This window comes from Triturus cristatus, chromosome 5_2, assembly GCF_964204655.1.
Source record: "Triturus cristatus chromosome 5_2, aTriCri1.1, whole genome shotgun sequence".
NCBI lineage: Eukaryota > Metazoa > Chordata > Amphibia > Caudata > Salamandridae > Triturus > Triturus cristatus.
The window spans coordinates 940,265,283-940,293,092 of NC_140588.1; positions in this window are offsets into that span (position 1 = coordinate 940,265,283).

Below are 27,810 nucleotides of genomic sequence, written 5' to 3' on the forward strand. Positions count from 1 at the left end.
CCAACGATACTGACCACTTAGTTACTTCTATGGAAGGAGAATGGAGTTGTTTGTTTGATTAATTCATGTTTAACTTTTAAAATGCCTCAGCAATGCTTTCAGCCGCCTTGGTCGTAGGCGACTAGCTGTGTATGACATGGCTTTAATTAACAGAATTGATCCACACAAAGTATGAATTGCATGCATTAGGATGTGCAGGCGCTTAATTGCTGCAGTCGAATAATGGCTGTAACATTTTATCTACTCTGAATGCGCAAGTAAATCTCTTAACTCATTTTTAACCAGTGTTTTAAACATGGTGGTGAACAATTTCACAGCACCCTGCTGGGCGGTAAATCCAGCACTCGCCCATGATTATTTGTTCGCATCCCAGGCAGTTCCACAGTTCTTGCGATGTAATGTAGTTGCCAAACACCTGAGCTACAACGAAATGATCTAAAACACCTGCAGTTATGTTAAGCTTGACTTTGTTCACATTAGAGCATTTCTGCTCACAGCTTCTGGCCGTCATGTTTTTATTCGGTGTGCACAACAGGTATTTTGTGGGCAATTTCTTAACCACTGATATATGTCTTATTATGGAACTTTGTGGAGTGTTACTTATGGGTTTAATGATTCCACCATCAAGACCATTTACACAGGTGCAAGAATGAACTAATACGAATTAGCTAATCCCTGTAGCTCATGTATTTCTTGCTCGACAATAGTCTGAGCAGAACATAAGCATCATGACGGAGGCCTGGCGTGGTAACTGCCTATCTTCCGATATACTCATAAAAACAGAGCAAACATGAACAACAAAAGAGTAGCACTAACATATTTCATTGGACTGCACAGAAATCTTGAATTATATCCAAATTGTTCCTTCATGGAAACAGTTATCTGTGATCCTCTGGGTCCCAGCCCCACTGTATCGCAGGACCTGGTCAAATTCAGGGGCATATTTATGAGAGGCTTCCACCGCCGTTGTGCCACTAATGTTGATTTGATAGCGGCGCAAGCAGTACTACATAGTTACAAGCTTCCACATGGCCAAATACGTCTGTTTTTGAACACCTATATAGGAAAATAGCGGCACGAAAACTGGCTGTGGTATGCACACAGTAAAATATGCATGAAGGATGTCATTCTGCAGATGGGAGTCGTGAGGAAACCACCACCATGCCGGCAGTGCAGGAGCAGAGAGCGTGTTTTTCGGCAGTGGATTTCCCTCATTCACCTCAGGGAGGACGAGGTCATCAGATATTATAGACTCAGGAAAAGCTACGTCATAGAATTGTTAAACAAGATTGCACGAAGGCTCCAGCCACCACCTGCCAGGCCCAATAATATCCCTCTGTAGGTCAAGGTGATGGCAGTCCTCCAAATGCTGGCATCAGGTTCCTTCCAGATCAGAGCAGTCACAGTGGCAGGAATATCACAACCATTGTTTTCTGCCTTCCTTACCTCTGTCCTGGATGCCACATCCACTTCATTCCCCAGTACCTCCTCTTTCCCAAGACCCAACAACAGCAGCTGGGGAAAAAGCAAGGTTTCAATGCCATTGCAGGATTTCCCCCTGTGCTAGGTGTCATGGATTGCAAACATGTGCAACTGGTTCCCCTGCAGAAACATCACACCTATATAGGAACCGGAAGCTCACTTTCTCAATCAAAGTCCAGGCCGTCATGGTCCATCTGGGGTTGTTCATCAATGTGCTAGCAAAATACAGGGGAAGCGCGCATGATGTCTACATCTTCAACCACAGCATCATTAACAAGCAATTCCAGAATGGGCGATATGGGAATAGTCTACTTGTTGGTAAGGAAATCTGAAGTGCTCAACAGACCATCAAGAATTTGGAAATGTATGCCATAATAGCTCTCTTTGTGTTTGTCAATGGAGCTAAGGGCATCCGTTTGAGAAGTGGGCCTCATATTTGCACCATGCATCATGGTACATGTATAATGCAAATTCCTAAGTCAAATAGGTTAAGTCATGCAAAGCTTCTTTTTGTGGCTTTGAAGAAGGTAAGAATTGGGATTAATACAACTCTGCTCAAAATGCTGTGTCACAACACTGTGTGAAAGGGAGGGGTTTCATTGGCGTTGTGTGGGTGTTTCCACGCATCTCCCTTGGTTATTGGTGCATGTCATGTATACCACAACAGGTAAACCTGGGAATGCGTCAAATTATTAGGTCTCCCCAGGTGATTTTAACAAGGATAATAAACTCAAGTCATCTAAGCCGATCCTGCTTACAATGTGGGCTGCATTCCGTGGCACAAATACATTGTCAACTATGTCTCTAAGTGTTCATTATGTGCAGGAAGATGCCCCTTCCTGCACAAAGACAATCCCGCATGCAACACAGGCACCAATGCACCATGGCGTAAGTGTGCCTGTGTTAGTGTTAGGCAGTCCATTGTGTGCTAGTGCAGGGTGAAAGGACAGGAATGTGCTGTCTGGCCAAAATGCTTTGCACCACTACCCTTTCCCAGTGACGCAGTGCAGCGTAGATAGGTGAGTAGCTGTGCTGCACTGTACCACTTTGCCAAATATCTGGCCCCTTGTGTCATGTGCACATAGTGGGAACAATGTACTGTAATATGTAGCTAATGAATTCCCATATGGACTTTCCCTCACTAATCTGTCAATGGCAGTAGCTACAGAACATCTGTGAGTATTAATGTGCCATTTTACTCTGTTTGACTGGACGGAACTACATAATCTATACTGGTAAATGAATAACAACAAAAACCATGTGGTATTGCAGACAAATAAATATGAGTACAAAGGCTACACAATAGATAAGTGTGAGATGAGTGTCTCCTCAACGGCTTATGTACTCTTGGTATCAGTCAAAGGTCCACAAATTCAATGGTGTCATAACAAATACTGTGAAAATGAGTACGTGTGAGTATACATGTATGTTGACCAAAGTTTCAGGAGCAACACTCGAAAAAGTAGTTGGGAAGACCATGTGTGGCATGCAATGTTAGTGTAGACCCCAGACATGTGTGTCAATATTGGCTCAGTATACACATACCCATAGGTATCAAGCCACATTGACATATGTAAACAATGTCATAGATCACCAGTTTTGTGGTGCAAGTTGCCCAAATAAAAAAACATATGAATTCAGCTATGTGAAACTCACAAACACAATGCTGTCAAACATGTCATACAGCAGTCATGAACATAGAATAACATGCAACCTGGACAAAGCAGCACAGTGTACTCAGGATATCAATCTCAACATTCAATCGCCACTGCAATGATGACAGAATCAAGGCATAGAGGTACACAATCCCCTACAAGTTAGAGTCATACACATACATGTGAAAACCAAAATATTGGGTCCAGGTCTGTAGCCGACTGCTACTTGTAACAACATAAGTGTGTCCTATAGAAAGATGGCCCATATTGCAAAACCTATGTATCAATCCAAGTGCAACATGACAATTTTGTCTGTCACAAAGCAATAGCTGAAGGCTGACAACAAATTGGACAACTATCCATCTTTAATGTTAGAAACAGAACACATGTATGCACCAAATTCATATGATAAAGTAAGTGAACAAATCAAAAGCTGTTTCAATGTCATGTAGGCCAGTAACAACATCACAGAGACATATGTATGTGTGAGTGTCAAACATATTAGCACTGTCAAAACCTACCTAAGGATGGCAGAATGGCCAAAACTCTGATCCATAATCTGTCAATTTGCACACGCAGTGAATATATATAACATAGAGTGTTCAAGAACCGCTCAAAATACCTATCACAGTAAGCTACTGGCAAGACTTGAATGACAGCATGTAGAATTGTCCAAAGTATGAGGTCATGCTCATTAATTGCGATTAGACAGAGAACTGGAAGATACATATGTAAACCAATGGTCAAATGTATATGTCACACAAATCGTCATATACTGTAAGAAATGTTTAAGAGTTATTCAGTACCTATACCACACATGGACAGGAATGATGCAGTAACAATGAGCATAATCATTAACAGTTGTAATTTTTTCTACTTTCGGCTCACCAAGGATATTGTCTGCAGCCATGGGTCATGACCCAATTGCACATCACTAGACTAAGCCGGAAAGACCGAGAATATCGTGGAACAAACATTTGGTGTGTTGAATTCCCGGTTCCGATGCTTGGACATGTCAGGGGGTAGATTGCTATACTCGCCTCCGATGGTGTACAAGATTATCCTGGTTTATGCCATGCTCCACAACATCTGCTTTCATACAAATGTCCCATAGGACATGGACTAAGAGGAGCAGAAACCTATGAAGAGGGAGGATGAGGAGGAGGATGAAGGAGAAATCCAACACACAATAGTTGGTAGGTGGCAACGTGACCACATTGTGCAGAATTTGTCATCTTAATATACTGCTTACTTGATGGACCAAATGTCAGAATATAACTGAAATGTGCAACATTTAGATAAATGTTTGAACGTATTCTTTGTGTTAGCTTTTATGTCACAGTCACTGTAAACATCAAGTCATTCATATATTCTCAACTAGAAGTAAGTCTCAAAATGTAACAATCATGTCAGACCCGTTGACCAACATGGGGGTCAAAGGATCGTATTATTCAATCAACTTATACTGAAATGCAATATGAAGCAGTGTCCTGTATGTAAGGGACAGGCTAGGCTTGCAACATATCCACATCTAAATAGTACATTTCTGTGTTTATGCTCTTGAGCAGAGTATTGCTGCACAGCTAGCAGTCTTTCTGTGTTCTGCAGCAGCAAAGTGTGCCTTGTATGATAGCCAATATGTCCATACCTGACAAGCCACTCAGTGTAGTGTATCCAACCGATATGGTAGCATGCACAATGGCAGCACTTTGCAGGAGCAAATTTTGTTGCACATACCTTCACATATCATGAGTGATAGTTGTCATGGACAAATGCCAAGTATGATGTATATAAAATAAAAATGTGTTTCTGCAGAATGCATTCACGCTTGTCTGGGGATCCTCAAAACACTACACATGTGAGTCAATTTCTTGCCTCATAGTCATATATACCACTTTAGGCCACAGTCGTCAAAATACATATTTCACAGGCATTGCACAGCAATGTGATGAGATTAAAAGTCCTGTAACACAATAATATGAGCAGATGAGTTTACGTTGTGAGTAATTACCCAGAGAAGTATGGCAATGGAGATGGGTTTTGCAAGCATCACAACACCTGAAGAATACAGAGTTGTCAAGAGTGTGATTTTTTCCTGTCAAGAGTCAGACAAAACCATATGTGTACACACGTTAACTCACTGAACATGGTGTGATGGAGGAATTTGGATAAAAACTTATGTCTGCCCTGAGTGTACAAGTGCATAGTTGAGGAGATCACAAATCTTGTATCATCCCAATGGAGTAATGGCATTTGAGTATGTGCCACGTGAGAGTCCTATGTCAGGTAATGCTGTCTTCTAAGACCAGGAGGGCCGCACAAAGACATACCATCACAGTAGATGTATGGTTACTGCCTTTGACAAGAGTAAGACAGAGATCATGTATGTTTGGAATAGTGATGTTTATTGAACATCCATAATGTACATAATAATTTGACCCTGGTTCACTGTAGTGAGGCCTAATGGCTCACTTACCTATTTCAAAGATCTGTTGCTGTATGTCACTCTCACCCCTGCCCGACATCATGTTCATAAAAATATGTATGCATGATAACACCCTGTGCAGAACACAGGTGCCTGTGCAAGACACACACAACAAAAAGGCTGCAATGTGGAATAGTGTGCACATGCTGAGAGTATGTGTGCTTCAAGAGTTTGTTCACTGTTGGACCTGGCTCTTTTGGCAGGTTCACCCCTAAACTTTTTGCAATTATCCCGGCCTTTTTTCCTATGTAGTGTTAGTAGTTTTAGGTCTCTAGGCACTTTAGCACTGTGTCCCAGTGTAAAGTGCGTGCGCTCTGTGTTACATGTAGTGAGACTGGCCTGCCCTCCCATAGGAATGCATCGGGGATATGTGTGTCCATGGTAGTTCCTGATGTGACAGGAGTGCAGGGGCGAGTTTGGTATGTGCGAACTCGTGAGAATAAATGCTACGCAATGATGTGCGCAGATTTATTATAACTATAGGAGAAGTGCCACTTCTAGAGGTTGGCATGTCTGTGTGCTGTCTGATGTGAATTGCCTGTCTGGAGTTTGAGTGACAGGGCTGGGGAATTCCAGTAGCCAGGGTGAGCCTGCCCGGTGGTGAATGGAGAGATCTGCATGTAGATGGGAGGGAGGAGTTGCACCTGGGCCCTGAATAGGGCTGGGCCTTTCCTCCACAATGCTGGCTCCACCCCCCGTGGTGCGTCTGATGTCCCTGGCCTGTCCTGTAAATAGAAGAGAGGGGCTGAGCAAAACAAAGTGCTCAAGTGCTCCTGAACCAGTTGTATCTGGTTCCCCCCTTACCTGTGCTGTGTCACAAAGGGAAATGTGTGTATAAAAGAAGGGGCTGTGACCCCAAGAAAATGTTCTTGTTCTTGACTTGAAACTACCAGGGGGGTGCTGCGGCTGGGGCCCAGGGGAAGGCTTGCCTCCCTGGGCCCTATCCTGCCCCTGGATGCCTGGATGAATACTTTTTGGGGACCTTGGGTTGCTGTTTCCTTGTACCTAGGGACTGGCGGCTTTGCTTCTAGCGTCTGGTGAGAGCTTTGTTGCTTCCTCTTGCTGGTGCGCCCTGGGAGCGCTGAGGTTGGGCTCCTGAAGAGGCGCTGGAGCTCTGCAGCGTGCCGCTGCATGCTGCCTGAGGGAGTCCCTACTGGAGGGATTCCCCCGTGATGCTTCCGGGAGCGGGTGCCCACCCCGCATTGTGGTGCCTATGATGACGGGAGCCTACCCCGCTTTGTTCGTATTTCTATGCGGATTGGCGGGAGCCCACCCCGCTTCTTTTGATGTCTAGATACGGGTGCCCACCCCGCTTTATGATTATTTTTTTATGGCGGGAGCCCCCCGCCTATTGCGTTAATTAAGAGCGGGTGCCTACCCCGCATCACTGCCGCTGGCCTGGTCTCCCAAAGTGCTGCCTCGCTGTGCCCCTGACCTCAGAAGCCCGCCACGCTGGGATTGGACCCAACCGTGGGCGTTGCCTGTCAACTGAGGGGCTCAACCGGCGGAAGCCACACGAAGCGGAGGAAGCGGCTGGATCTGAGACCGGTGAGACGAGAGGATATCGAGCGGGACGAGAGAAGGCTGCCAGAGGAAGGCGGGGCTCCCATGTTGGTGAGGAGAGCCCCACAGCAGCTGCAGCGTGACCCGGCAGACCTGGAGATCGCCTGTCCCGGTAAGTCCATTGTCAGAGCGGCCTGAATGGCAGCAGGCCGCTCCAACGAGGCGGGCACGTGTTTGTTTTCCCGAGCCTTGGTGGCTCCAACGATGGGGCGAGTTAATTTAAAGGCCCGGGGCTACCATAAGGGGCATTCTTCTGGTTTAAGGGTCCAGAGGGGCCCGTGCTGGCCCCTGTGTCGGGGGCCATATTGAGGTGCGGTGTCAGCGCCTGGGCGGCCCCAGTTGCGAGAGGGCTGCCCCAGCGAGAAGGGGGGCATGTTTTCTTTTGGGATCTAGAGCCTAGGTGGCTCCAACGGTTAGGACCTGCTTGTCTTGAGTGCTACGGCACTCCAACGTGGGCCATACTTATTTACAGGGCCAGTGGGGCCCATGTCCTTTCCCCGGTGCTAGGGGACATGTTTATTTTCAGAGCCTACGGGGCTCCAACAAGGCAGGCATATTTATTGCCGGAGCCGGTGCGCTCCACGGGGGCAGATTTATTTTAAGAGCCAGATGGCTCCTACGCCCCACAGTATTTGTTTTAGAGCCAGATGGCTCCACCGGTGGGCACACTTGTTTGAAGGGCCACTGAGAGCCTGTGCCTCATTTTTATAGTCCCAGCTGCCCAGCAAGTAGTGGGCAGCTGAATCGTTTAGGTGCTCCATTCGTTTGGGGTCTTGTGAAGTCAGGGGTCAGATGCGCTCCTTTGCCCCACACTTTTTCAGCTGCCCAGCAAGTAGTGGGCAGCTGCCACGTTTAGGTTGGCACAGTGGCGCACCCTTGACTTTCGCTGCCTAAGCAGCAGCCCTGACTCTCGGGACATAGGGCATTTGAGCCCCTGTTTGTGATGGCCAGTTGGCCAAGGGGGGATTGTTAGATGTGTAGGGTGCCAGGCCCTAATGTGATTTATGTTCATGTGATTATGCCTACTGTGAGAAATGATTAGGATGTTGGTGTCCAATGCGTTAGACTTCTAATGTGACTTTTGTACTAAATATGATGTGGTGCCCGGAAATGTTATTCATTTAGTATGATTTACGCACCTGTGTTGATGCCTCTAGATGTGCGTTATGGTTATGAGGTTGGGTTGCATATAATGGTTTATGCTAGTGAAAGTTATTCCCTAAAATGAGTTATGCTTAGGAGGTTAGGGTCTAATGTGTTTAGACTTGTGAGAGAATTGTATAATGTGGTTATGCTGATGAGGTTGGCGTACAATGCGTTTGGCACCTAATGTAAGACTGAGCCTAATGTAGTTGATGTTACAGGCTGATGCTAAGTGCCGTGATTACCAGTAGTACTGGTTGTGTTTTATGTTTCTGTTAAATTCTACCTTTACTAAGTTCACTGTGTGATGGTTCTGACAGTTGTCCAGGTGGCCCTGTCATGTGTACATAATCCCTTGTAAATAAAGCCAATTTTGTATGTGTTCCGAGTGGTAGATGCAACATTATTGTTGCCCACAACTACAGATGACGATCCCAGAGGCACACCTCGTACCATGTTTATGGAGCAAATTTGATTCCATCCAGTTCCTACAGCAGCCGCTCAAGGAGGCATTGTAGCCCATAGGTTTTCCACAGAGACGCTGTTCACATAACTAGTTGTTGAGGCATCCCAAGGTGGCTCTAAGAATTAATTCATCATCATTGGAATACGCTGGCCACTACAATACACATGGGGTCTATCAGTACCTCAATCTCCGGTGGTGCAACCAATTGTGATCCCAGACATATATTCAGGACGCATTTGTGGCTGCAAAGCAGACAGCGGAAAACAGGTTGTATGCAGTCAAGCCACACAGGCCTGAAGGATAAGAACCAGTGCTCATTCAGTTCTTCAAGCCGAGGTGTGCCAAAGCAGTGTACCATGCGCTCATGGCAATGCAGCACAAGCTGTGCTGTCGCCGTTCCGAATTGAACTGGGACGTCCATTGCAGAGCAGAAAAAATTAAATCAGGATCCTCGTGCAAATAGCAGGACAAGCAGGAGTCCTCTAAAAATGCTTCCCAACACGCAGTGTATGAAAGATGGCATAACGCTAAAAATCGTCTGAAAGGTGCTAACCAGAACAGAGCCGCTACATTTTAAAAAGTGCACTATTCCTTTCGTATCACACATGTTAAAGATTCGATGGCCCAGCTCACCAAAATGCAGCAGGAAGTTAGAGTGGAGTAGTGTCTGTATCTCAGACGAGGGCCTTGAAATCTGGAGATCAAGCGTCTCTCTGGCTGAAGTTAAGGCCACATCCTTTTCAAAAAGCATGGCTTTCAGTTTTCTCAGAGAATCAAACCGCATGTTGGAAACATTTATCAAAGGCCATAGCGCTGCCTCCCTAACTGTGCGGCAGGTGGAAACAGGGCTTGTATACAACAAGTCACTATGGAGTTAACCGTCACCAGATAAACAATGCCCGGTTCCATCCCGCAGCAACCTTGTTCATTTGTCATAAAATAGCTCCCATTAGAGAGCAGCCTGAACACCGGATGAATCATGGCAGCTGGCGAACCCTTCATATAACAATACAAGTTCACTACCAAAGCACTGCATGCTCCGTGGAGAGAAATGTCTTTGCAAACTAACGATCCACTTAAAGCATCTTCACAGTCGGAGTCACTAAAAAAAACTTCAGTGTCCCCATTCCTGCATCTAAACCTGAACGGTAATTCCCAATACTCATGCCCATAAACTTCCCCTAGCGCTTCATATCGGCTTACCTGTTGGTATTGGAGACAGTATTGGACCTGGAAGGTTGTGACAGGTAGGGTGATGTAACCATGAATTATGCAGTCTGTGGATAGTGTATCAGCCACAGTGAAAGGTAGTTGATCTAATTTTTCAACGTGCCACATGGTATATTTTGAATCTCTGCATGCCATTTTTATATGTGTATCTGTTAAATCATATTCATAAATCAGACTAGTAATGTTAATTTCAGGCCATGGCACATGGCCAGAACATAATGTTTGTAACGTCAAACTTAGTATTACGATGGACCGTAATTATGACTGTCCATGCTGTAAAATAAACATGTCTTTCTGTATTATGTCAATTGCAGAAGACACTATCTTGCCCGGTAAATAAATTATGGATGATAAAGTGGTCAAACCGTTGTCAACCACAGCCAAAGCCTTTTATAAATTAACCCTGTTAATCTCACTCAATCTCTGAGCAGTTTCCTGTAGAGAAACTTTTGACAGATTGTTGTATATTCCGTACGATCATAACTTAGCCCCACGCTCTTCAATATCTGCATGGCCCCCCTCACCACCATCGTCAGAAAGCATGGGCTCAGCATCGTATCCTATGCCGATGACACCCAGCTCATCCTCTCGCTCATGAAGAATTCCGAAGACACCAGACTTTGTTTCCAGGAAGGTATGAAGAACGTGGCAGCTAGATGAAGGACAGCTGCCTGAAGCTAATCTCAGAGAAGACCGAGGTCTTCATCCTTGGGCCCTGCACCTCCACCATAGGACAACACCTGGTGGCCCTACATCTTCGGGAGCCCACCCACCCCTACAACCGTGCTCGGAACCTTGGCATCATCCTTGACTCCTCCCTCTCCATGAACCACCAGATCAACGCTGTCGCCTCCACTAGTTTCCACTGCCTTCGCATCCTCTGTAAGACTTTCAAGTGGAGCCCCCTGACCGCAGAAAGACTGTCACCCGCGCACTCATTACCAGCAAACTGGACTACGGCAACACCCTCTACACTGGAATCGACAAACTCTTCTGCACAGACTCCAGACCATCCAGAATGCCGCAGCCAGACTCGTCCTCGGGACACCGTACCATAAGCACATGAAACAACACCTACGAGGCCTCCAGTGGCGACCCCGTTGAGAAGAGTCTCACCTTCAAACTCCTCACCCAGGCCTACATATCCCTCCACAACATCGGACCCAAATACCTCAATGAGAGAGTATCCTTCCACGTACCCAAGAGGAAACTCCGCTCTGCCGAACTCGCCCTGGCAGAGGTCCCCCGCATCCACAGAAACTGAGCCGGCACGAGAGGTTTCTCCTACATTGCAGCCAAAACCTGGAACGAGCTCCCTGTGAACATCAGACACTTCCCCGACCCTGCACACGTTCAGGAAGGACCTCAAGACCTGGCTCTTCGACTGATCCGGAGCCACCTACCCAGCACCTTAAGACCCTCTCGGGTGAGTAGCGTGCTATATAAACCCCCTGATTGATTGGCGTGGGTTCCAGGGAGCTAATAAAAATCCCTAAGATCCATGCCATCAGAAAGGAGCGACAAGTGTTGCTTCAAGAGAGAAAGTGTTGAGGTTTATAGCCAATCTAGGCATAACTTCCCAACACTATATGATGTCACTACCCCAGTGTATTCTATTGTACCCATCGCTGATCAGGCCTATTGATTCAAAAACCTTCGGTGTTACCCAGGAATCTAGATTGATACCGGTTTGTGTCCACAGGCCAAACTAACCCCCCAGGAGAACTGGAGCAACACTGGGTGGTAGGAAATTTGTGGCAGACTGGTGATCCCACAGCTTTCCCACACAGAAAAGTGACAAAAATGTGATTTCTTTTAGCTTAATTTAAGGTTTGTAGGCGTTACTGGGTAGGAAAATGTTGGGACATCCATGCAAGCCAAACATTCCTGGACTCCCGTGGTTGTATAGTTTTCAGAAATGTCTGGGTTTGATGGGTTTCCCTAGATGCCCGCTGAGCCCAGGACCAAAAACGCAGGTGACCCCCTTGAATAACCAGGTAATTTTGTGATAGATAGCTGAGCACCTGTATATCTGGTCCCGGGTTTGCAGACATTTAGGGGAACCTAAAAACCCCAGGTATTTCTGAAAACTAGACACCCGTGGGAGTCCCGGGAGGTATGACTTGCGTTGATCCTCCAACAGTTTCCTTCCCAGAATCCTCTGGAAGACTTTGGTGAATGCTGGGTGGGTGGAAGTTTGTGCCTCATTGTAGATTCCAGGACTTTCCATCATAGAAATGTGAGGAAAATGTGTTTTTTCTGACAATAGTTGAGGTTTTCACGGTATTCTGGGTAATTGAACCTGGTGAGAGCCACACAGGTCACCACATCCTGGATTTCCCTGGGTGTCTGTTTTTCAAAAATGTATAGGTGTGTGAGGTTTTCTCAGGTGCCGCCAGATCTAGGGTCCAAAGTCCACAGCTAGGCATATTGCAAAAAAGGGTCAGTTTTCACTGGAAAGATGTGATGTGTCCACATTGCGTTTTGGATTGTTTTTCTGTTGCTGGCACCTGGCCTACCCACACAAGTGCAGTACCATTTTTATCAGGAGTCTTGGGGGAATGCTTGGTTGGTGGAAGTATGTTGCTCCCCTTAGCTTCTAGAACTTTTCATCACAGAAATGTGAGGAAAATCTGTTTTTTTTAACTAAGTTTGAGATTTGCAAGGGATTCTGGGTAACAGAACCTGGTGAGAGGCACAAAGGTCACGCCATCCTGGATTCCCTTTGAAGTCTAAGTTTAAAAAATGTACAGGTTTGCTAGGTTTCCCTAGGTGCCGGCTGAGCTAGGAACCAAAATCCACAGGTAGGCACATTGTGAAAATAAGTCAGTGCCCTTGTGGGGTTTCTGTGACCTGGGGGGGAAGGAGATTCGAGGGGTTATTGCCCCGATATGCCCCCAAGGGGGTTCAGAAAGACTGTGGCTATTTTTGGGAGGGGTGGGGGCATTGGCAGAAACAACATCTACATACAAAAAAGCCTGCATAATCACTGGCGCCTAATGGGCTCTCTGCCCCCCAGGGGGCAGATCAGGGGCTACTGCCCCATTTGCCTGGTGGAGGGGCAGAAAGATTGTGCTTTTTGGGGGGGTGCCCATGCCCATTTTGGGCAGCTCCCACTCCTGAACTTTCTAAGGGGCAGAAAGATTGTAGCAACATTTCTGCCTAATCTGGGCAGCCCCCATGCCTACGTACAAAAAAACCCAAAATCCCTGGTGCCCAGTGGGCTTTCTGCCCCCATCTGCCTCCTGGGGCAACAGAAAGACTTTTACTTTTTTTTGGGTGGAAAGGGTGGGGGCACTGGCATGCCCATTCAGGGCATCCCCCTCCCCTGGCCTATAAAAAAAAAAATCACCGGTGTCTAGGGTGCTTTCTGCCGCTCCCCGGGAGGACAGATAAGGGGCTATTGCCCCCATCTGCCTCCCGGGGGCAGGAAGACTGTACAATTCTTTTCTGTGGTGGGGCATTGGCAGGAACGTTCTGGGGACTCTCGTTCAGAGTAACGTAAGAAGCCTAATATCACTGCTGTCACTCTTGGTTACTCGAACCATATATCCTTTCCAAGATTCAATAAAATAAAATAAAATAAACAAGAAGACAGGGGGATTCTATCTAGGACTAACATTCTTAACTATCCTCAAAGTCCGAAGCCATATGGAATGATTTATCCTTGAGTCTTGCTGCCGGGTTTGGGCTCCCAAAACACTTCTCAGACTTGTAGGTCGGGAGAATATTGATTAAGTCTTTATTTTTCCGTATTAAGCTAAGTTTTTACTGTTGGCATAGGAAGATGAGTAGTTGTATTAATACATTTAGATAATGTTCTCTTTTCCTTTGTTCCTGCAGACCCGATTTGTGAAGGGTGATGCCATGAACAAATAGCGAAATAATACATACATAGAGTGTATTTGGTTATCTCTATTTTATAGGTATGGAAGTTCATCTTGTTTTAATATATTTTATAAAATAACCTTTACTAGAGTAGTGCATATTCCTGTAAGTTATAACGGATTGTATCTTTTAACAGACTGGACAGACAATTTTAAATATATGAGAACATGGACAATTGATGTAACACATTGAATCATGCTTGGAGTGAATTAGTTCTACTATCATATATCTAAGAAGAACCAAAGTGAGGATATGTAATAAAAAATATGGGTTGGTAACCTCCGAGAGAGAAAAATTATACCTAGTGAGAGTAGGGTATCATTCATGTTACTATATTATAGCTTTAGAAATAACTTCCTAAAGACTTCAAGTCAAATTATACCCGAAGAAGACGGAGGTAGGCATCCCATAATACAATTCCAAGAATATGATACATCCTTTCACCCGGATATAAGAATTACGAGGTGAGGAACAATGGTCAGTATGGCAAATGAAAATGATGAGAATGATGGTATGACGTGGGCTCGAGTGGGTCAGCCCGCAGTAGGTTTCTTTATTGAAAGATACAATTGACTGTGAGTATGTGTGGTTGCTGTTTGGCAACAAGGGACCTGTAATCTATATGTATTAGGGGATTGTTTCCTCTAGGAGGATCAGAGAATGTTCTGCTTATAGAGTGTTCTATTTGTAAAAAATGTCTCTACGAGATGCAATAGCGAACAGCGATTATAAACAATGATATGTATTACAAGGTGGTTTTTTCTGTTCTTAATTTTAATAGGGTGAAAAATATCATGTTTTTAAGGAATTTCTAGGCTGTCATTATTCCTTTAGGAATTTTTAGGTATGGTTGGATTAGACAAAATGTTTGAGTAATCTTGGGAGTATATATATAATCTTAGTCATGAATATTGACATTTATGTTTTATCACACAGGCATGTGTAGATGTCCCAAAGAGTTACTATATACGGTCTTGAAAAAGATGGTGATATAAGTTTATCCATCGAAATGCGTCAACGCTTTAGTCTGTAACATAATCCGTGAAGTGTCAGGAACTATAGATCATGTATTAAAATTCAAATAGTGTTCCAGATCAACTACTATAATAACTCAGATGTGTATGTTTTTCATGACAAATTGTGTTGTCTTTATTTGTACTCTCCGTTCTGTTTTATACTAGTGTTGCACTTTCCATGTATTGTGGTGTGATCAGTATAAACTTTTTTAACATTTGTGAAAACTATGGTTTTCCATGACTTTTAAAACTATAAATTGATCTTTTTGTATTTGGATTAAAAAAAAAGAAAAAATAATAATTTAAAAGTGTCTATATTTTACTTCTGTTTTGCTTATACAATCTCACATAGACCATTACTCTTCCTTTGTATGCATGGTGAATAAATGGTGTTTGAGTGCATAGACTTGTGATGTATTGGCAATAGTGGGTGTTGACATTATTTGCAGGTTGTTCGGATCAGTCCAAAGGAAACTTGCTTGTGTGACATAATTGTATTAAACCCTATTCCTTTGGTAATAAGGGGTTCCTCTCTTTTTCTATATACTCTGAAAAAGTTATGCAAGATGAATAGTGGGGAGGTAAAGATGTGTCCAAAATGTGGAGAAGAGAGAGCTGATGACATCCACATGTTCTGGCAGTGTCCTTCACTTCAACCGTTCTGGTCCAATGTGGGTAAGGTCTTAAACGAGGTGATGAGACAAGACATATAGGTAAGCGCAGAACTAAATTTCTTTGGGGCCACTGCAGAACACACTGTGGAATTCAGGCTACCACGATTAAATAACAGACAAAAAAGATTGCCATTTATACTAGTCTTGCTTGCTAGGTGGGAAATATGTATAAAGTGGATACAAAATAATCCTCCAATGCACTATGACTGGCTACTGTCAGTTCAGAGGATTAAAAATCTAGGCTGCAGGAGGGGGCTAAGTAAAATAACAGCCTTCTGGGGTATATGGGATTGGAATAGTGTTAAGGGGCTAATTAGCTAAGGAGGGTGCGGCTAGCCAGACATGGTGGCGGACGCACTCGGAGAAGGCTCGGTAATGTGGCATTAAATCTACGTTCACTGCTGCCATCGAGCCGTCAGACCTGGCCCACCGAGCACTGTAAACCCGTGAGCGCAGGTGCCGAGAAATTTGAGATGCCGGGGACCATTCAGGCCAAAGTGAGGCCCCATACACGCAGAAACTGCACTTCTGCCGAGCCGAGACCAAACTGGTGCACAGAGGCAGACCCGCTGGTGAGGGCTCCTTGCAAGTGTGGCCAAAAGATGCCAGGGATCACCGCAGCACTGCGGAACACCAGCCACGACGATGCAGAGAGAAGCAGTGAGCAGTGTCTGGAGTGAATTGGGGTGGTGAGCTACGGAACGCCACCGAAACAAGTAAGCTGCGGCCGTGAGACCCCAGAGCTGGGATAGCTGGCGAGAGGCCCGGGGGATGTGCCGGGCCCGGTTTGATTGAGGGCAGCCTGCAGAGACATCTGCCATGGAGCTGGCGCGGGGCCTGCGAGAGGGGTTGGAGTTTATTCAGCTGACAGCTGACCCGTTCTTGGAGTCACTGAGATCACGCTTCCACTGTTGATTGCGGGCCGGCACAACTCAGAATCCATAATTCGTGCCTTGGCTCGCCCCACAGCGGAGGCTGCGAGTGGCGCGGGGGAAGAAGAAATCTAGGCTGAGCAGGTCACCACTGTAGGAGTTGCCATTCAAGCCGCCTTATGTGACGCTGGGCAGTGATCTCGTCATACACACAGAGTGGAACACGCAACGAGACAGTGCGGCCATCCACTGCGGAGGGAAGCATATCAGAGGGAGTGGACTGTGGTGCCTCCATAGCAGCACAACTGTGAAACGCGCAGAGCCTAGGCCTACGGGTGAAGGCCCCCTTTGGAGTCGACCGTGGGGGATCCACGATGTGCCTGCCGATCACTTGGGAGACAGTCAACATGGAGGGGTGATGCAGGCACAGTATACCCAGCTAAAGTGATCGGACCTCTATTGGTGTTAAACCTACCGACACAGTGAAGCATGTGTCACTAGTGGTCACGCCGTTGGGGAGCAAAGAGGAGGCGCAGAAGGCCTGGCCTAGGCTGAAGGTGCCTGTCTATGCTGTAATTCCGAGTGAAGAACGCAGAGGCCCTAGCCATACGCGGAAATCCAGAGCATCACAAATGATCACCTGTTGAGCCAAGTGGAATGAGCCTCCTCAGGAGTCGAAGAGACAAAGTGGCACTATAAATTGCGTTTCCCATCAAGAATACGCATAGACTGAGTATCGCTAACCCCCTAAGATGGGCAGACAGCGTGCAGGCATGGGTGCAGCAACCACACAGTAAGAATCAGCACCCAAAGCACCAGAATCCTCCAGAACCTCCACACTGGAGTCCAAAATAGACTCTGTGCTCCAAGCAGTGGCGCAAATAGGAGTTGCGCTGACACAAAGCTGTACGGCACTGGAAGGCCACATAGACAAAATCACATCAGACTTCACGCTTCTACATGCGGACGACGGGAGGCTAGCTGGGAAAGTCAATGAGTTAGCGGCAGAAGTAAAAGAAGGCATCCTAGTCGCCAAGGCTATGACCACTGAAATAAGGGAGCTCACGACATGACTGAGTTCACTGGAGCGTAGGGTGGATGATGCTAAAGGCCGCTCCTGCAGGAATAACGCCCGAGTGGTCGGGTTGCTGGAAGGTATGGAGGGAATGCAGTACAGTGTCATTTACTGATGACTAGCTGAAATCCCTGATGCCAACGGATTCACTCTCCTTTTTCTTTGCAGTGGAGAAAGCACATAGAGTGCCCACGGGCCGCCCATTGCCGGGTGCTGTGCCCTTCCGATTCCACCTTCTAAACTTTAAAGATAGGGATGCGATACTCAGAGCAGTTAGAAAAATGGAAGTGGTCAGGTGGATAACTCTCAGGTCCTCTTCTTCCCAGACTATGCCTTGGGTGTACAAAGACAGCGGAGTACATTCCTAGCGGTCAAGAGGATAATGCGGCACGTAAACATAAAATACTCCCTCATATTTCCATCCCGACTACTATTGGTCGCGGATGGGTCCACTCACTTTTTCAATAAAGCAGAGGAAGCATGGGACTGGCTCAAAACCAAAGGCCAATACATCCTCGCTGAGCCAACATTAACACCTCAAACTGCAGACGATTTAATGTAACAGCTCGCCAAACCCCTATGTCATGCAAGTGTATACTCGTGCATGTGCGCACATGGCGATCTGCATAATATGCGCACAATCCTCATGGGGAGCCACAAGTTACAGTTAAAAGAGCCACAGGCACTGACAGTTCATTTCATCTCTTCCCCGGTGGCAGGGGAACTGCACAACACATAGGCAATGGCAGAGAACGCACACATATACATGCATTACTGGCCCTGGAGCCAGCCCACCTCTCGCAAGCTCTACCCCACCCCCCCTTATTCCAGTCAGCACGGCGGGCAAAGCTGAGAGTTGCTACATGGCATTGTTTGTTGTTTGGGCACACACATGTTGTCCCTCTGCTCTATCTCAGTTAAACCCCACATGGTTCCGTTCCTTGGTCGCTGACCGAGGTGACGCGACCATAAGCCTACGAATACCGCAGATGCAATCCACAATTACTAAACGACTGCCACACCACCACCTCGCCTTCAACGCACCAAATCGCTTACACTCATCACTAACTTGTGACTATGACACATGCCACCTAGAAATGTAGTCACTTGGAATGTTAGGCGGTTACACACGCCGGCCTGTAGATACGAAATCTATGCATATCTCAAGCAACACGCATCCTGAGTGATAGATCCTTCCAGGTATATGAGGGCACTGTCACCTCCACCAGTAAGCCTCTGGGATGTGGAGTCCCACAGGGATCATCGTTGAGCCCGACGTTATTTAACGTCTACATGAGGCCACTAGCTGAGATCGTCCAGCCGTATGGCATTAAGATCATTACCTACGCGGACGATACTCAGCTGGTGGTCTCTCTGGCACAGGAAGGGAGATCCTTAGTGTGTGCGGATCTTGCAGTCTGTCTGGAGATGGTTAAGAGTTGGATGACCAAGTCTTGTCTCAAGCTCAACGGAGACAAGACTGAGCTCATGCTCCTAGGTCGTCTCGCTCCTTCTTCCATTGATACTCTTTGGCCACCCAGTTTGGGACCGGCCCCGGTGCCTAAAGATACCATCAAGAGCCTTGGTGTTTGGCTGGATAGGTCCCTGTCATTTGATCAGCAGGCAATAAGACTATCTGCTATCTGTTTCGGCATTCTTAGAGTCATCAGGAAGGTCCTTCCTCTACTCCCTTTCGAAGCAAGAAAGACCGTGGTTCTGGGCATGATCCAATCACGGTTGGATTTCGGGAATGCTTTATTTCTGGGAGCTCCGGACTTTACTCTACGCAAACTGCAGTTGATACAGAATTGCGCAGCACGGACTCTTCTACAAATCCCCCGCAGATCATCAGTAAAGTCCGGCCTAAGGAGACTGCATTGGCTTCCCGTTAGGGAAAGAGTTAATTTCAAATCACTTTGTATTGCACATCAGGCCTTTTGGTCCTCAGGCCCAGCAATTAACTTTCCCCTTATTACACCTTATCAGCCTGTCAGACATCTGCGCTCATCCTCTGCCAATCTGGCTATTGTTCCGAAGATAAAGAAATCAAGATCGGGAGGCCGCTCTTTTTCTTTTAACGTGGCCAAATTGTGGAATGCTCTTCCCCAACATTTAAGATCCAACCCCGACCTTAGTTCGTTCCGTAAACAGCTGAAAACGCTTTTGTTTATTAATTAATAGTTAGGTTGGTTTTCTTCCCTCAAGCAATTTTAGCCTCAGTTGGTATTTCCCAGCGCTTGGACGCCCCAGGGCAGCTACGTGCGCTTTACAAAATTCATTTCATTCATTCATTTCATTTCATTCATGTGGTGTTGCTACAGGAGACACATATAGCGCAGCCAAAGATCCGTAAGTTGCAGCAGAGATGGAAAGGACAAATACTTGCCACAGGCTATTCATCTTATGCTAGGGCGGCCTTACTTTGGGTTAAACCAGAGACCCTGTTTACACCCGATGAGACAGAGGTGGATGTGTATGGTCGATTTGTACTGACAAAAGGTCGCATCAACACCTGCCCGCTCCTCTGCATCAGCGGACCAAGTGGCTGGGGGTTCACTGGCCACAGGGGCAGGTGACAGCATACAACCTGGACTTCAAACTAGACTCTGTATGCCCAACTGTGGAGAAAATAGTAGGCCTGGCCGGTAAATTTCGTTCCGTTCGCGGAATTTGCGGAATTTGGGTAATTTCGCGTTCCGCGGAGAACGCGAAATTGCCCAAAAACCTGCGTTCCGCGATTTCGCGAAATTTTTTGCTTGTTCGCGTTCTCAATATGCGTGTTCGCGAGCTATTTCACCCCGAGCACGCAAACAGCGATCACGAACAGGAAAAAAGTATCGCGAACAAGCAATTCCGCGTGTTCGCGGAATTTCTGCGTGTTCGCGGAGATTTTTTACCGTTTCGCGGAGATTTGCGTAACGCGATTACGCAAATTCCGCCCACCCCTAGAAAATAGGTACCTTCCTCAAACAAACACACACTTCTCTTGAGGGCCGCAAGCTGACTAACAAGGTACACAACACTGCCAAGAACTGGACAAAGTCAACCCTATTACCTGGAGGTACAGCAGCTAGACATGTGTGAAGTCACTAGAAAGAAGAGCGGAGGATGTGTGGGCTGCTCCGATGGAAGAACGTGTGGGTGGTGGGTCTGCCCGAGGGAGCAGAAGGAGCGGATGCAGTGGCATATACTGAGACATGGTTGCGTGACCTACTACCAGCAGGTGCACTCTCCCCATTCTTTGTTGTTGAGAGGGCCCATTGAGTACTGGTGAGCCATCCGCCACTGGGGACAGGTCCTAGACCCTTTTTCTTCTGCCTCTTACAGGGATCGTGACACTGTCCCAAGGAGGTAAGCAAGCTGGGGGAGGTGAAAGTGGATAACGCCACAGTATTTTTCTTCCTCTCGTGTAGTTCTTACCAATCCTCAGGATCTGCACAATTTTTAGACAACATGGATTGAGGGCTTGGTGACAAGAATGATTCCGGACACCCTCACAGGATTTGTTGGCCTATTGACCAGCTAGATCACAGTGCTGCTGTAAGCCCCCCAAGCCTACCATGGAGCGAACAGTTTCTGGTAACCAGGTACAAGCCTATAGTAATAAAAGGCTGGGTCTGATGTGTCAAAACCAGACAAATATGCACACTTTCTTGCAAATGTATTTAAACAACCTTACGGGGGTGGGATACTAGATTTGTGTAAAAAAATGGTGACCATAATGTTTTTAACAGAACAATTACTTGTGCCATTACACAATGTATCATTAGAAAATGCTGCTGATTGCTCTAGGTCTGAAAGCAAATTATGCACCGTTTCAATGTCTCAATCATCAGAGACTGTACTAGAGGTGATGATACAATTTAAAGAAATTTTAAACAAATAGGGAAATTGCAAATGTTCAGTAGGACCATACACATCGTACGATACACAGTCCCAAACTATTCCATCAGAAACCGGAACTGCTATAATGTTCACCAGGGACAGGTCCCTCAGTTCACAGTGGGATGATGCATGTGGTTTTAGAAGCAAGATCACATGTTGGACTGCAGAGAATTCTGGGAGATAATATCCATTCAGAATTACAAAAAAGTTATCCAATTGTAACCCAGAGATGTATCCAGGGAGCAACACGGTAAGTCTTTTTCAGCCAAAGATAGAGAGAATAAACTCGTAGCTTGAAAGGGAGTGGCGGTGTTGGCAGTTAAGGTTCACTTGGATCCGATGAAAAGTCGTTATAATTCACAAATTAGCCAGACGTTGTCTGGTCTATTTTTAGCAGCTCATAGGGTTTGCAGTACCGGGAGATGACTCGATCTGTGACATGTTGACATAGACAACGTCAATTTTCCCACTTGAAACTTCTGAGCTTGTTGACTGTACAGTTGTAGGAATTTCAATAGGGAGAAGTATCACTTCATTGTTATTTACTGCTTCTCTTTGTAAAATCAATCAATCAATCAATCAATCAATCAATCAATCAATCAATCAATCAATCAATCAATCAATCAATCAATCAGGGAGTTGTAAGTGCACTACTCACCCATGAGGGTTTCAAGGCTCTGGGGGGCTAAGCAACTCCGTTCGGTCGAAGAGCCAGGTTTTGAGTGTCTTCCTGAAGATGTTCAGGGTGGGGAGCGTCTGATGTTGATCGGGAGGTCTTCGCTGCGATGTAGGAGAAGGCTCTTCCTCCTGTTCTGGCTCTGCGGATGCACGGTGTTTCGGATAGGGTGAGGTTGGTGGATCTGAGGGTTCTTTTGGGTACTTGGAAGGAGATTCTCTTGTTGAGGTATTGGGGTCCGGTGTTGTGGAGGCATTTGTAGGCGTGAGTGAGTATCTTGAAAGTGATTATCTTCTTGACGGGGAGCCAGTGGAGGTTTTGTAGATGTTGGGTGATGTGTTCGTGTCGAGGGATGCTGAGGACGAGTCTGGCTGTGGTGTTCTGCATTGTCTGGAGCTTGTGGAGTAGAGACTTGTTGATCTTGGCATAGAGGACGTTTCCATAGTCCAGTCTGCTGGTTATGAGTGCGTGGGTGAAGGCCTTCCTTGACTCAGGGGAATCCATTTGAAGATCTTTCAGGGGATGCAGAGGGTGTTGAAGCAGCTGGAGGTGACGGCGTTGACCTGTCGGTTCACGGAGAGGGAGTAGTTGAGTACGATGCTGAGGTTTCGGGCGTGGTCCATGGGGGTCGGGGGCTGCTTAGGGCGGTGGGACACCAGGTGTTGTCCTATTCTGACAGAGAGGTTCCAAGGATGAATACCTCTGTCTTATCTGAGTTGAGCTTCAGGCAGCTGTTGCTCATCCAGGATGCAACGTCCTGTATTCCTTCCTGGAAGTTGAGTTTAGTGGTGGTGGGGTCCTTGGTGAGGGAGAGGATGAGCTGAGTGTCGTCGGCATAGGACACCATGCTGAGGCCGTGCTGTCTGATGTTGGCAGCAAGGGGAACAATGTAGATAATGAAGAGGGTCGGACTGAGCGAAGATCCCTAGGGTACTCCGCAGTTGATTTCCATGGGTTCGGCGAGGAAGGGTGGGAGTCTGATTCTTTGGGTTCTGTGAGGAATGAGCGGATCCAGTCGAGGGCGGTTTCTTGTATGCTGGGGTCATGGAGTCTGGCGGCGAGTGTGAAGTTGGAGACGGTGTCGAAAGCTGCTGAGAGGTCAAGTAGGATCAGGGCCATGGTGTGTCCTTGGTCAAGGAGGGTGCGGATGTTGTCTGTGGCAGTGAGTAGGGTGGTCTCGTTGCTGGGGTTGCTGCTGAATCTGGATTGGGAGAGGTTGAGGATGGAGTTGTCTTTAATGAACCTTGTTATTTGTGCATTGACGGTCTTCTCAGCGACTTTTGCCACGAAGGGGAGGAGAGAGATGGTCCGGTAGTTCTTGAGGTCCATGGGATCTGCTGAGTGCGACTTGAACAGGGGTCTGACTTCTGTGCATTTCTAGTCGTCGATGAAGGTGCCGGACTTGAGGGTTGTGTTGATGGTGAGTCATAGTTCTGGCGCAATGGCGGCTTTGTGGTAGATGTGTGGTGGGCAGGGGTCTGTGGGGGCCCCCGAGTGGATGCTTTTCATAGTCGAGGCGGTCTCTTCAAGTGTGACCAGTGTCCAGATGGAGATGGGGGGCTGACTGGCGTTGCTGGAGGAGGGAGTGTTTGCGGAGTCCGGTTCCTGAAATTGTTGGAGAGGCTCTTAATTTTTATATTTAAGTAGGATCCAAGCTTGTTGCAGGGGTCCTGGGAAGGGGTGATGTCCATGGTTTCGCTAGGGGGGGTGGTGAAGACATGGATGATGTTGAAGAGTTCCTTGGAGTTGCTGGCATTGCTAAGGATTTTGTTTTGGATGAAGGTCTTTTTGGTGGTTCTGATGCATTGGTGGTATTCTGTCATGGCGTTCTTGTAGGTGGTGTGGTCTTCAGATGTTTTGCTGTTTCTCCAGTTCTTTTCAAGGTGTCTGCAGGTGCGTCTGGCTTCTTGGACGTTGGTGGTGGACCAGGTGGCCTTCTTGGGTCGCTGTCTGTCGGAGTTGCGAAGGGGTGCCAGCTTGTCTGCTCAGTTGGAGATCCATTTGTGCAGTTCTCTGGCTGCAAGGTTGGCGTCGATCATGGTGGTGGGACTGCCATGGTTGAAGGTGGAGTTGAGCTGATCCTCAGTGACTTTGCTCCAGTTCCTTTGTAGGGCGCGGAGCATGTTTGGGCATCTTGGGTTTGTCGACGAGGAAGTGTACGCAGTGGTGGTCTGTCCATAGGGCTTGCGTGGTGTGGCTGAAGTGCATGTTGTTTACGAAGATGGGGTCGCGGTGTGTCCTGACTTGTGGGTAGGTATGGTGACAATCTGTTTCAGTCCGATGTTGGCGAGGTTATCCAGCAGAGTGGTGGAGTTGGGGTCGCTCAGGTTGTTGAGGTGGAAATTCAGGTCCCCGATGAGTATGTAATCTATGGAGGCAATTGCGTGGGGTGCGATGAGGTCAGTGATGGTGTAGGTGAATGGGGCGCGGGCCGGGTGGTCTGTAGGTGAGGGTACCATGGAGTGTGTTTCTAGGGCTGGTCTGGACCTGGAAGTGAAGGTGTTCGGAAGCAGAGAAGGCATCACACAAGGTGGAGAGGCGGAGGGAGTTTTTGGGTGCAATGGCGAATCCTCCTCCCGGGTGGTTGGGGAGGTCCTTCCTCAGGATATTATATCAATTCGGGATGGCGATGGTGATGTCAGGGGCAGAGGAGGCATTGGTCTAGGTTTCTGGAAAGAAGGCAACGGTCTGGTAAGAGGGTGTCAAGGAGGTTCTAGATCTCTACAGAATGTCTCTGCAGGGAACGCATGTTGAGAAGGATGCACCTCAGGACATCAGCAGTGTTGGCAGCTGGGTCGGTGGTGAAGGCTTGGCAGTGGTGGCAGCAGGAGAATTGGCCGTGGGTGGTGTTCGGTATGGCCAGCTGGCAGTTGTTGTTCCTTCCGGGGTTTAGTGTGAGGAGGGCAGCTGAGTTGTAGCGGTGGAAGGTCCGAGATCCAGGGTCCCTGGCGCTAGTCGTGGTCGGGTCGTGGACGGGTGCAGACAGGCTTGCCTTTGGCGCGCCATCGACATGCCAGTGACGCGTCTGCTGCACAACTGCACAGCAGCCACCATTAAGTACAGGAGGGGGACAGACGTGCAGCTGGGAGGCAGGTACAGGAATTGGCAGCGGGGAGGGGCAGCAGGGGCAGCAGTGGCAGGGAAGAACTGGGCAAGGGGCACAGAAAGTGGCAAAACTGTCTCACAGCACAGGGCACAACAATTTAAAAGCAGCACAAGGCACAAGGCACAAGGCACAAGGCACAACAGCAGTACAAGGCACAACAAGGGGCACTGACCAGGCTAAAAAACAGGCATAGCAACAGGAGTGGAAATGAGCGGCCTCAAACACCTACCATGTGGAGCAGAATGGATTCAGAGGCGAAGCACACACCGCGGAGCTGCTGGGGAGAGAGCAGGTATCAGACCAGAGGTCAGAGGTCTTGCTCAGAGTCTTCATTTGATATTAAAGCTTCCATCTGAGCTTCCTGTATGGTAGAGGTAGGATATCAGGGGCTACCTAGGAGCCCAAGCGGCCTGCAGCTCAGAATCATCCAAATAGTGTACTTTCATCAGGTCAATGGAGAAAACCCTTTTGTCTCAGCCACGCAGAAGAAGTACAATTGTGGGACCTTCAACAGTCAAGACATGTACAGGCGCTCTGCAAGATGGCCCAAATTCTTCCTTGTCCACTATTTTTTCTCTGACCAGGTCCCCAATCTTTGGGACACAGGCATGTCTTGCCAATACTGCTTTCACTTCCCCAGTGAGGAGGGTGTTTAACTTGGACGTTACTCTGTAAAGCTCTGTATTCTTTCAGGTCCACTAAAACATCAAAACGATCATTGATGTCAAATGGAGTTTCAGCCGCCACTGTGCTGACACTATCGAGGTCTGGTTCTCACCCCAAACAGGAGCTCATAGGGTGTACGATCCCCCAGGATGTTCTGTTATGTTTCTCATAGGTACCCTAATATACCCTAATATAGGCTCAGGTTGTCACCTAACCCTTCACCTATATTCTCACCTACCATTACACTACATAACTATTCTTAGTACTGACCTTTTACCTAGTTATGCTAATGTACAAAGATGACATGGGGTTTTCTCCGAAAAGCTTAAGTCTCATTCACCTCAGGGCCAAGGCCAGCACCATCCCCAGCAGCTCCGCCATCTGATCACCGCGCCAGCACAGCACAGAGACTTACCCCCGAGCAGGGTTCGAGCCAGCAGCCCGTCCCAGCGCCTCAGGTCACCTGTGTGCCATCCGTCATCTCCCGCTCCCGCGCTCTCTGACCATTCCCTCTGCTGCCCCTGCTATCTGTTCACTGCCTCTGCTTAATATAATTTTACCCCTTCTTCTGCCTTCTGCTTAATTTAATTTTACTTCTTCCTCCCCTCCCTAACGCTCATTTTACCCTCGCTTCTGCCTGTGTTTTCCTGCCACTGCTGACCTTGCGGCCCCGCCCCCTACTCAGCCCCGCTCCCGACTCCCGACCTCTGCTCCTGCCCCCTCCCCTACTTATGGTGACCGTTGCACGGTTGCGCCACTAACGTGCCGAAGGCACACCTATGGCAAGCCCATCTGCGCCCGTTTGCGCCAGGACCGTGCCCAGTGCCAGACCCCCTGGCCCCCTCGAGTGCCAAGACAACCGAAGCCGGTACAATGCCAACCTCCTCCATACACTCAACGCCGGCCGATCTACCGCCTGCTTCCAGGCCACTCTGATGTACACCCATGTACCATTCACTTGCCGAAACTGCAGCTTCACCAGCCAGCGTACACCAGCACGCCCTATTCCCCCCCCCCAAGGCAGGCAACAGCCACCTCAGATGCTACTGCTCAACACCCGCTCCGTCCACAGGCACGCCATCGAACTCTGGGATCTGCTCGACTCATCCTCCCCGGACGTTGCGTTCCTGACAGAGACCTGGATGAACACCTCATCGGCACCCGACATTGCCATAGCCATCCTGGATGGCTACAAGATCACACGCAGGGACCGCATCAACAGACCAGGAGGGGGAATCACCATCGTCCACAGATATACCCTCAGAATCTTAACCAACACCTAAGACACCCTCAGCACCGCCAAACACCTGCACTTCCAGATCCACATTGATCCCAACGCCACCCTCAGAGGAACCCTCGTGTACAGACCCCCTCGACCCCGGGCACAGTCAACTTGCACACCCTGGCCTCCACAGATTACATCCTCCTCGGAGACCTAAACTTTCACCTCGAGAACGCCAATGACAGCATCTCCGCCACACTACTGGACAACCTCGCAAACCTCGAGCTCAAACATCTCGTCACAACAACACCCACCCACTCCGCCGGACACACGCTCGACCCCATTTTCTCCGCCAGCAACCACATCTCTGTCAGCCACACCACCGAACTCCACTGGACCAACCACCACTGCATCCACTACTCCTTCATGAAAACCACCGCACACAACCACCAGCAAAGAATCCCCCACCGCAGCTGTAACAAGGTCACCGAAGACCAGCTTATCACCACCCTCACCCGAAACCCACCTACCGACCACACCGACACCAACACAGCCACCTGCAACCTCAGGCAATGGATCATCGACTGATCCAACACCCTGTGCCCGATCAAGAAACCCTCAAACAGATGCACCAACAGAAGAGCCATCTGGTTCACCGCTGACCTCCAGACATCCAAGCAGACCTGCAGAAGACTAGAATAGAAAT